At 43.9% G+C, this 9,780-nt stretch overlaps 2 pseudogenes; one reads left to right on the top strand and one right to left on the bottom strand.

The window, feature by feature from the left end:
- Positions 1-2,512: 2,512 nt before the first annotated feature.
- LOC119333734 lies at positions 2,513-9,751 on the top strand (annotated as a pseudogene).
- LOC119334866 lies at positions 7,564-7,702 on the bottom strand (annotated as a pseudogene).
- Positions 9,752-9,780: the final 29 nt, after the last annotated feature.

The raw sequence follows: 9,780 nt of genomic DNA, 5'->3' as shown, positions 1-9,780 counted from the left end.
AGAGAGAGAGAGAGAGAGAGAGAGAGAGAGAGAGAGAGAGAGAGAGAGAGAGAGAGAGAGAGAGAGAGAGAATGCAGCGTTCCAGATGTTGATCGAAAGCGACTGCACATTTTGGTTCTATCGCTAAAATCAGGTAGTTCGCCACCTAACTTTCTTGTTCTATTTTTCTATATTTTTTCTCTATCATTCTTATGTTTTTGTCATTTCATTTTTTTTCCATTTTTTATTTACCCTTTTTCGTATTTTATTTTTTCTCAATAGTTTCTCAAATACACACTAAACTTTTTTAATACACCTAAAACATTTTTTATATATACATTAATTTTTTAATTCTTATTCACCATTTTTAAATGCATGTTCAATATTTTTAAATACATGATGAACATTTTAGAATATGTCTTGAACATATTTTAAACACATGTAACATGTTGAAGATTTTTCAAATACATGTCAAACATTTTTCTAAATACATGGTGTTTAAATATGCTGAACAATTTCAACATATACGGTGTACATTTTATAAATAAATATTGATCATTTTGCAAATATATGATGCATATTTTGTTAAAATATATTGAGTATTTTATAATTATATGGTTAATTATTAAAAATACATTAAAAAGTTTAAATATATATTAAATATTTAAAAACTCATTTAAAAAAACATGTCGGGCATCTCTTTGAGAAATTTATGTTTATATTTTGTGGCACACAATAATCAAATTTTGAAAAACATTTTAGCTTTTTTTAAAGTAGTAAAATAAAAATTCCATCTACAAATTTTAAAGAGTTTCGTATAAATCTATACCAATATAAAAAGACCCAAATGGGCAGATCCAAACCATCTCGACCGTCAAATCATGTTATCTAGCGGTTCAAATCACTCCAATGTTTAGCACCAAACACGTTTAACGCTCTAATTACTCATCACTGCCATTGGTTATAAACAGGTTTTGACTCAATGCTATCCCTTGAAATCTGCCATTTAATTAATATCCTACCATTCCCGCGAAAAAATAATTGATATCTTACCAAATACCAACGTGCAACAGGTATATCTTAACTAATATAACGTGCAACTAATATCTACCTAATATAAACGTGCATTGCACGTACATTATTACTAGTAGATGAAAATAAGTGAAAATTTTGAAAGGAATAAAAAAGCATGTAATATTTTTTAGGGGAAAAAACGCATACATGTGATCCCGCAACCGCAGGGCCGTAGGGGCCTTAGGCGGAGGAGCTGTGGGTTCAAAATCGCTTGAGCGAGGTATAAATGTACCTTTGATACCTCCTAATCAGCGCCTTCGGCGCCTGTTAGTGTACTTTTGAGCCTAGTGGGGTTGCGGCCTAAACATTCGCTCGCTCGCTCTGGTCGCTTGCTCAAGCACACTGTACGCTGCCCTCAAAAAATGGCACACTCTACGCTAGCAGCTAGCTGCTGGTGATGAATAAAACATTTTACTAGCAAAAAATGGTTCCTAAAATATAAAAAAATGGTGAAATCTGAAAATATTTATGAGTTATAAAAAATGTTTTAAATTTGAAAAACTTCCACAAATTTGGAAAACAAATTGTGAATTTAAAAGAGAGTTTGTCTTTTTGAAAATAGTGCACCAATTTGAATAAAATTATTGAGTTCATAAAACATTCAAGAATTCAAAAATAGTTCATGTTTCTGAATTTCTAAATTTTTCATTGATTTAATAAGTATCGTGAATTTGAAAAAAGTCCACCAATTTAAGATAAGTTCATGAATTTGAAAGAAAAATCCAAATTCAAAATCAATTCATAAATTTGTAAAATCTTTAAAAATTAGACAATAGTTTGTGAACTTGAAAGAACCCACAAATTTTAAACTTATGAATTGATCGAAATCTTGAATCAAAGAAAACTTGGAAATTAAAAGATAAAAAAATGGAAAAGAGAAATACAAAGAAGAAGAATGAAAAACAAAAAACCTCCATAAAAACCGTCGTGGAAAACCCCAAAAGAAAAAATATCCTAGAAAAATCAGGGAACCTTCTAGAATGTTGCCAAAACCGGTGAGAAAAAAACTGGATAGGCCCGCATAGGAACTTCATAGTGGAGTTGTGCGAGCCCTACCGACTGCATAGTAAGAGCAAGTTACAATAATGTGATGTAAGCACGCTATAAGGATTTAAATATAATATTTGTGCTTAGTTGAAGGAGAGAGAATGTGAGAGAGAAAAGAAGTGGGTCCGAGATTAGTAGTCGGTTGTGGCACGAGCTCCATAAACTTTGTGAGAGAAGAAGATGGTGAGGCCAAGCAATGATAAAGTATTAAATATCCATAGGTCCCTATTGTATGAGTTGGCTTTGAGATTAAATATAGATAACATGGCTACAAGATACAACCAGCAGTTTGCTCTACTATTAACCATGCTCTAATCGATGGTGCCAAACAGGAATTAGCTTAGATTAGGGCAGAAGCCACACACTGACCTAGTGACTGACTATCCATTGTCGGGCTCTATATAGAGCCCACATGCAATATCCATTTATCCCATCAATTTCATACTGCCTCGATCGAGGTAAACACTATTGAGGAGCACACAATGCAACCATCTCCACGAAGCAATTGAAAAGGACATATCCAAGGTGAACTCATGCTAAGTCTCCCTCACCTTTGTCATCATCTTGGTCATGGTGCTCCAGTCACCCTTCACCGTCGCCCAGCTGAGGATGGACTACTACGCTATCATCTGCCCCAACCTAGAGATCATTATCCGGAACTCCGTAAACTAGTCTAGGGCCCAGTCTCGAATCTCCGCGCCCGCCACGCTCAGACTCCTCTTCCATGACTGCGCCATTATGGTACACACCATAGTTCTTTTGTCATGCAATTTTTTTAGAACGGTTAGACCTTAGAATAAGACGCTTACAAAAACAAGAGACTAGAGTAGCAACCAACAAAAAAACAAAGTAATTTGATATAAGACTAGCAAGGGTCTAACATTGTGACCCAGCCCAAGTAGTCATGGATGAGATACGTGTGCCATGAAGGACAACACATGCAGCTCCTAATAGGCAGGTGGGCGACTTCCTAGACGGTGATGTCCCTCCTCGCCAGTCGGTGCACCTCAGTCGCCAGTCGGTGCAGCTCAGTGCAACATGATTGGATGTGAGACGTGAGCAGCTCTACCTGAGGACGGTCATGTGGTCTTGCCAACAACTTCCAAAGCTGCAAGAATACCACCAATTTATACATTAAGCCGAATGACGAAACATATACCCTTCTACAAGCGCTTTGTTGCAAGGTGTCCATAATGTCCACGCCATGGTAGAGAAGCCCACCCACACCAATTTACTGTCCTTGCTAAAAGATTGAAAGGAGATGATGTGAAGCGTATGCCTCCTGGCAGGGACGTCTGCGTGTTATATAGCCAACAAAGAGTACAAGATGCGACGGCAGGTGGTTGAGTCTTGACCCCTAGTGCAAGCTATACATGGATATCTACTAGCACCGGTTCCCTCTAACCACCTGCCTTGATACACAAGTTAACACACACGCACGCACATCTACAATCGTGACAATGTCACGTTACAATGCAAGTCCATCATCTAACATCCTCCCTCAATCTAAACGTGTCAAGGTTGAGATTGTTCTTGAAGACTTGCAATTTTCGAGCTTGTAAGGGCTTGGTGAATCCATCAGCCACTTGATCTCCAGTTGGTATAAACCTGATGTCTAACAGTCTCCTGGCAACTCTTTCTCTAACAAAATGAAAATCAATCTCTATGTGTTTTGTCCTTGCATGAAACACAGGATTGGCAGACAAGTATGTTGCTCCAAGATTGTCACACCATAGACAAGAAACATGTGTTCTTTCAACGCCTAGTTCATTAAGCAGGGTTTCTACCCACATTACCTCGGCAGTAGCATTTGCTAGTGATTTGTATTCAGCCTCTGTGCTAGACCTGGAGACAGTTGCTTGTTTCTTTGCATTCCATGAAATGAGATTAGAACCAAGGAAAACAGCAAACCCACCAGTAGACCTCCTATCATCAGGACATCCTGCCCAGTCTGCATCAGAAAAGGCACTTACTGTAGTTGACTGTGACTTACATATTTTCAGTCCTATCCCAGCACTTCCTTGGACATAACGCAGTATCCTCTTAACAGATGTCCAATGCACAGTAGTAGGAGCATGCAAAAATTGAAAAACCTTATTAACAGAGAAAGATATATCAGGTCTTGTCAATGTCAGATATTGAAGTGCACCAACAACACTTCTATACTTAGTCCCTTCTTCTGGGTTTAGTAGCTCCCCTTCATGTAAGGACAACTTTTCTGTAGTAGACAAAGGAGTGCTACAAGGTTTGCATCCTTTCATGCCTACACGCCTGAGAATATCAGTGGCATACTTTTCTTGTGTCAACAAAATCCCATCAGATATCTTTTTTACTTCAATGCCTAGGAAGTAATGTAACTCTCCCAAGTCCTTGAGTGCAAAATCATTTTCAAAATTTTTAACAATGTTGAGGTGGCCTCTGGTGAGGAACTAGCAACAATTATGTCATCTACATAAATGAGCATGTAAATGATCACCTTTCCTTTCTGGAAGAAGAACAAGGAGGTATCACCTTTGGAGGGCCGAAATCCAAGTTGCTGTAATTTCATGCTCAATCTCGAATACCAAGCCCTAGGTGCCTGTTTCAGACCATAAAGAGCTTTATCCAACTTACAAACATGTTGAGGTTTAGTCTCACTGACAAAACCAGGTGGTTGCTTCATATACACCTCTTCCTCGAGAACGCCATGTAAGAACGCATTCTGAACATCCAGTTGACGAAGACTCCATCCCCCGGTGACAGCAATAGACAAAACAAGTCTAATGGTGGCAGCTTTAACAACTGGACTAAACGTGTCCTCATAATCAATGCCATAGCGTTGCTTAAAGCCTTTAGCAACTAGCCTAGCCTTATATCTATCTAGAGTACCATCAGAGTGTCGTTTAATTTTGTACACCCATTTACAATCTATAATATTCCTTCCTGACTTGGGAGGCACCAAGTGCCAAGTTTGATTTTTCATAAGAGCATTGTACTCTGTTTCCATGGCACATTGCCAATTCTTTTCTCCTAGAGCTTCTGCCACATTTCGAGGCTCTTGAGTGACAGCGAGATTTGCAAACTTAAAATTTTTATCATACCTGACCGTCCCATCTTTAGGAACCAAAGGCTTGAAAATACCTTTCTGAGCTCGTGTACGAGGGCGTACAGGAGCAGAATCCGCAGAAGATCCGGGCGCCACAGCAGATCCAGCAGGGCTGGCAGCGTCCAAGGATCCAGGAGAATCCCCCTTGCCTGCTGTGCGACCGGACGTGGGATCGCGCGCCGGCCCAGGCGACAGAGCAGGCGAATCAGCCTCGGGTGCAGCGCGGTCGGGTGTTGGATTGTGTGGCCGCACGGGCGACCGGGCGGGAGTCACACGCCTGTGGGCCCCGCTACCAGGCCCATCATTGTATGGAGACGCGCCCGCGCTAGGCGACGCGCCCGCGCCGGACCCACCACGACACGTGGTGTCCGCTGAGACGCCGCCGGAGGGTATCGCGCCAGCTAAGGAGAGCGGCGACAGAGAATCTGCGCCTGCCGCCGCAGGTGCGCGGGATCCTGCGCCGCCGGATCTCTCGGGATCAGTAGCTGCAGCAGAATCGCCCTCGTGTTCTGTGCCGGTCGGCCTTGGACTCATATGCTGCATAAAATCATGTGATGGAGTATCGTTTTGTGCCAAAAAAAATTCACTGTTTCCTGCAGCATCATGATCCGGATTAGTAGCACCATTAATCATATGATCAACACTATTATCCCCCTGATCAGTAGGATTCAAAAGATCTGGTGACAACAAAAGAATTTCAGCTCTTAGCCGTGCACCGGCATTGGAGTGCAAGGTGGAAAATGAAAAAAAGTTTTCATCGAATACCACATCTCTGGAAATATAGACTCTTCCCGTAGAGATGTCTAGACACTTGTATCCCTTGTGGAGGTTACTATAACCAAGAAAGGCACACTGTTTTGATCTAAATTGGAGTTTATGTGTGTTATAGGGCCTTAAATTTGGCCAACATGCACAGCCAAAGATACGAAGGGAAGAATAATTGGGTGTGTCACCAAATAATCGAGTGAGAGGAGTTTCAAAGTTTATGACTTTGCTTGGCATCCTATTGATTAAGTAGGTGGCAGCAAGAAAAGCCTCATCCCAAAATTTTAAGGGCATGCAGGCTTGAGCAAGTAGAGACAGCCCAACTTCAACTATATGACGATGTTTTCGCTCAGCTGACCCATTTTGCTGGTGAGCATGAGGACAGGACACATGATGAGAAATTCCTATTTTGGTAAAGAAGGAATTCAGCTTTTCATACTCCCCTCCCCAATCTGTTTGGAGAGCTAGTATTTTTCGATCAAATTGTCTTTCAACAAGATTTTGGAAGTCATAAAATTTTTGGAAAACTTTAGACTTATGCTTAATGAGGTAGATCCATGTGAATTTGCTGAAATCATCTATAAAACTCACATAGTATTTCTTTCTACCTACAGTTTCAACGGCAGGGCCCCAAACATCAGAAAAGATAAGTGTCAAAGGAAATTTTGATTCACTCATAGACTGAGGATGTGGTAGTTGGTGACTTTTGCCTTTTTGGCATGCGTCACATACAAACTTATTCTCATTATTGCTAACACATGAGAGTTTATTCTTACTAACGATCTTCCTAACAACAATGGAAGATGCGTGACCTAAACGTCGGTGCCACAAGTCTGAAGATGGCTTGGTGGCACTTAGCACATGCTTTGTGACGTTTCCCCCGATGTGTTTGAGAGGATAGAGACCTCTCCTACCCTTGCCGTGAAGAAGAACCCTCTTCGTCTCCAGATCCTTGACAAGAAAAAAATGAGGGTGAATTTCAACGAAAGTGTCATTATCAAGAGCAAGTTTACTTGCAGAGATCAAACTTTTGGTGGCCTCCGGAACATGAAGAACATTATTTAGATGAAGTTCACGATCTGGGGTATAAATAGTTGTATGACCAATATGATTAATCGCCATACCTGAACCATTTGCAGTGTGAATCTGCTCATTGCCGGTGTACCTCTCCCGGACCGTGAGCTTCTCTAGATCACCGGTGATATGATCAGTTGCACCACTGTCCATATACCAGTTTGTATCGACGCCGTATTGCGGAGCAGCAATGTTCGCCGAGCGCTCTTCACCTCCCTGGTAAGCGGAGTCGTACCGCTTCCAGCACTTCCAAGCAACATGCCCAACTTTGCCACAGATCTGGCACGTTGGTTTGGCAGCGGGGTTTTTGTTGAAGCCGCCACCGTTTCCTCCTGAATTGCCACGGCCACCCCCGCCGCTGGGCTTGTTGAAGTTCCGGCCGCGGTCACCACCGCCGCCGGCTTGCTTGTTGTTGAAGGGGCGACCGCGGTCACCACCGCCGCCGCCGTTGCCGTTCTGCTTGTTGGAGTTGGTGAAGCGCCCGCGTGATGCAGCGTTGGCGGAGGACTGAGAGGCTCCCCCGCGGAGGTTCATGCGCGTCTCGAAGCTCAGAAACTGCGAGTACAGCTCCGGGACGGTTACAGGTTCGACCCGTGAGCACATGGCCGAAACCACGGGATCGAATTCTTCCTCCAGCCCGGCAAGGATGTGTGAAACCACATCTTCTTCGTCCACCTTTTTTCCTGAAGCCATCAACTCATCACAAAGAGTTCTGATCTTACCAACGTACTCCGTGATGGTGGAGTTGCCCTTCTGAAGATTCGCCAGTGCGATCCTGACATTGACGGACCGTGCTCGGGTATGCGAGGTGAGCATCCCTTGCACGATGTTCCACAGCTCCGCGGCGGTGTGGCAGGTTGCCACCTGGATGGCCATCTCATGAGGTAAAGTAGTCAGCAGATAGGAAAACACCTGCTGATCACGAGCGTACCAGGTGCCAAACTCAGGGTTGGCGGCCTTCGTCTTGGTCTTGCCGTCGCTGCTGGTCACCTCGATCGTCGTGGGAGGCACTTCTTGCTCCAGATCGAGGAAGCCCGCCATCTGCGCCCCCCTGATGGCAGAGAGGACGGTGGCGCGCCAGAGGGCTTCGTTCCCCTTCGATAGCTTCTCTGTGGCGATGTGTGCAAAGGGAGATGAGGGGAACGTATTTGTGGATGAGCTCGCCATGGATGAATCCGAGGTAGGCTCTGATTACCATAAAAGATTGAAAGGAGATGATGTGAAGCGTATGCCTCCTGGCAGGGACGTCTGCGTGTTATATAGCCAACAAAGAGTACAAGATGCGACGGCAGGTGGTTGAGTCTTGACCCCTAGTGCAAGCTATACATGGATATCTACTAGCACCGGTTCCCTCTAACCACCTGCCTTGATACACAAGTTAACACACACGCACACACATCTACAATCGTGACAATGTCACGTTACAATGCAAGTCCATCATCTAACACTTGCCTCTCGTGCCTTGAGCTAGCCTAAGAAAATGAGAAAATCCAGCCAGGCTCCATGAGCACCATGTGGCCTCCCACAATATAGCCCAAGCAAATCTAGCCACAATGCATCTGCAGAGAATATGGTCTTGATTTTTCATCTTGGCTGCACCAAACACATTTTCCATCGCACTTGTTCTCCACTTGGGATAGGAAGATATTGATTTTTGCGGGATGCAAGCCTTCCAAAATGTCCCTCAAATCACATGGGGGAGCGGCCCTAAATATTCCTTGTAATCCAAACCCATGGAGAACATGCCCGAGGCCTCTAGTCTCCATGAGATAACATCGCAGCCATATGATATGTGTATGCCACTAACGCTTCCAGCAACCCATGCAACTCCAGGGCATCCTGTTCCCCAAACGTCCTTCTAAAGCGGGCATCGCCAAATATTTGACTAGGATAGACCCGAGTTCACAATTCATCATAGTCCAACTTGTCCACGATGGATCGAGACATGTTTTATGCATAACCTTTTCCAAACAGTCCCATCTTGCTCTATGATACGCCTTCTCGAAATCAATTTTTTCAATGCAAGTATTATCAATTAGATAGTGCTCAGCGAATGACACACAGATGTAGGGTTGTGATGCATCGATAATCATCAAGAGGTCGGATGCCGAGTGGGGGGAACCCTGACGACCAGTCGCTGAAGTCGCATGGGTTTTAGACGATCATGGACGCCAAGGCTGTGGTGAAGAGCAACCCGCGGTGCCGTCACATGGTGTCCTACGCCGACATACACGCCCTCCGAATCACCGCACGAGAATTCCTCATCCAGGTAATCACTCGAAATCAATTTTTCCGTGATGGCTCACATAGTTTGAGCACGTGAAATGCTACACACATTCCTTGTACCGTGCATTGTTGCAGAGGCAATGAGAGTACTACCAGGTGGAACTGGGTGGGTACGGCGGGAGGATCTCGACGAAGGACAGGGTCGTGTTGCCGCACTTCGACTTCAGCCTTGATAACCTCGCCACCTTCTTCTCAACCTTAGGCCTCTCCCAGACGGACATAATCGCGCTGTTAGGTACTAACTCAACTAGTACCCGTCAACGGACCATCATGTTGACCATCCCGCGTCACCTGTGTGTGAATTCAGGTGGCCACACCATGGGCGATGTGGATTGTGCCTTCTTCGAATACAAGATCGGCACTGACCTAAACAAGAACTCGAGTTTAGCCACACATCTCCGTGGCACCTACGTCAACAAGCAGGGCTTCAAGTTCATATAGCATTGATGACCTAGGTCAATATTGATCCA

This window comes from Triticum dicoccoides, chromosome 7A, assembly GCF_002162155.2.
Source record: "Triticum dicoccoides isolate Atlit2015 ecotype Zavitan chromosome 7A, WEW_v2.0, whole genome shotgun sequence".
NCBI classification, from domain to species: domain Eukaryota; kingdom Viridiplantae; phylum Streptophyta; class Magnoliopsida; order Poales; family Poaceae; genus Triticum; species Triticum dicoccoides.
Note: the sequence above shows the minus strand (reverse complement) of the source record. Positions and strands in the feature narration are given on the sequence as shown.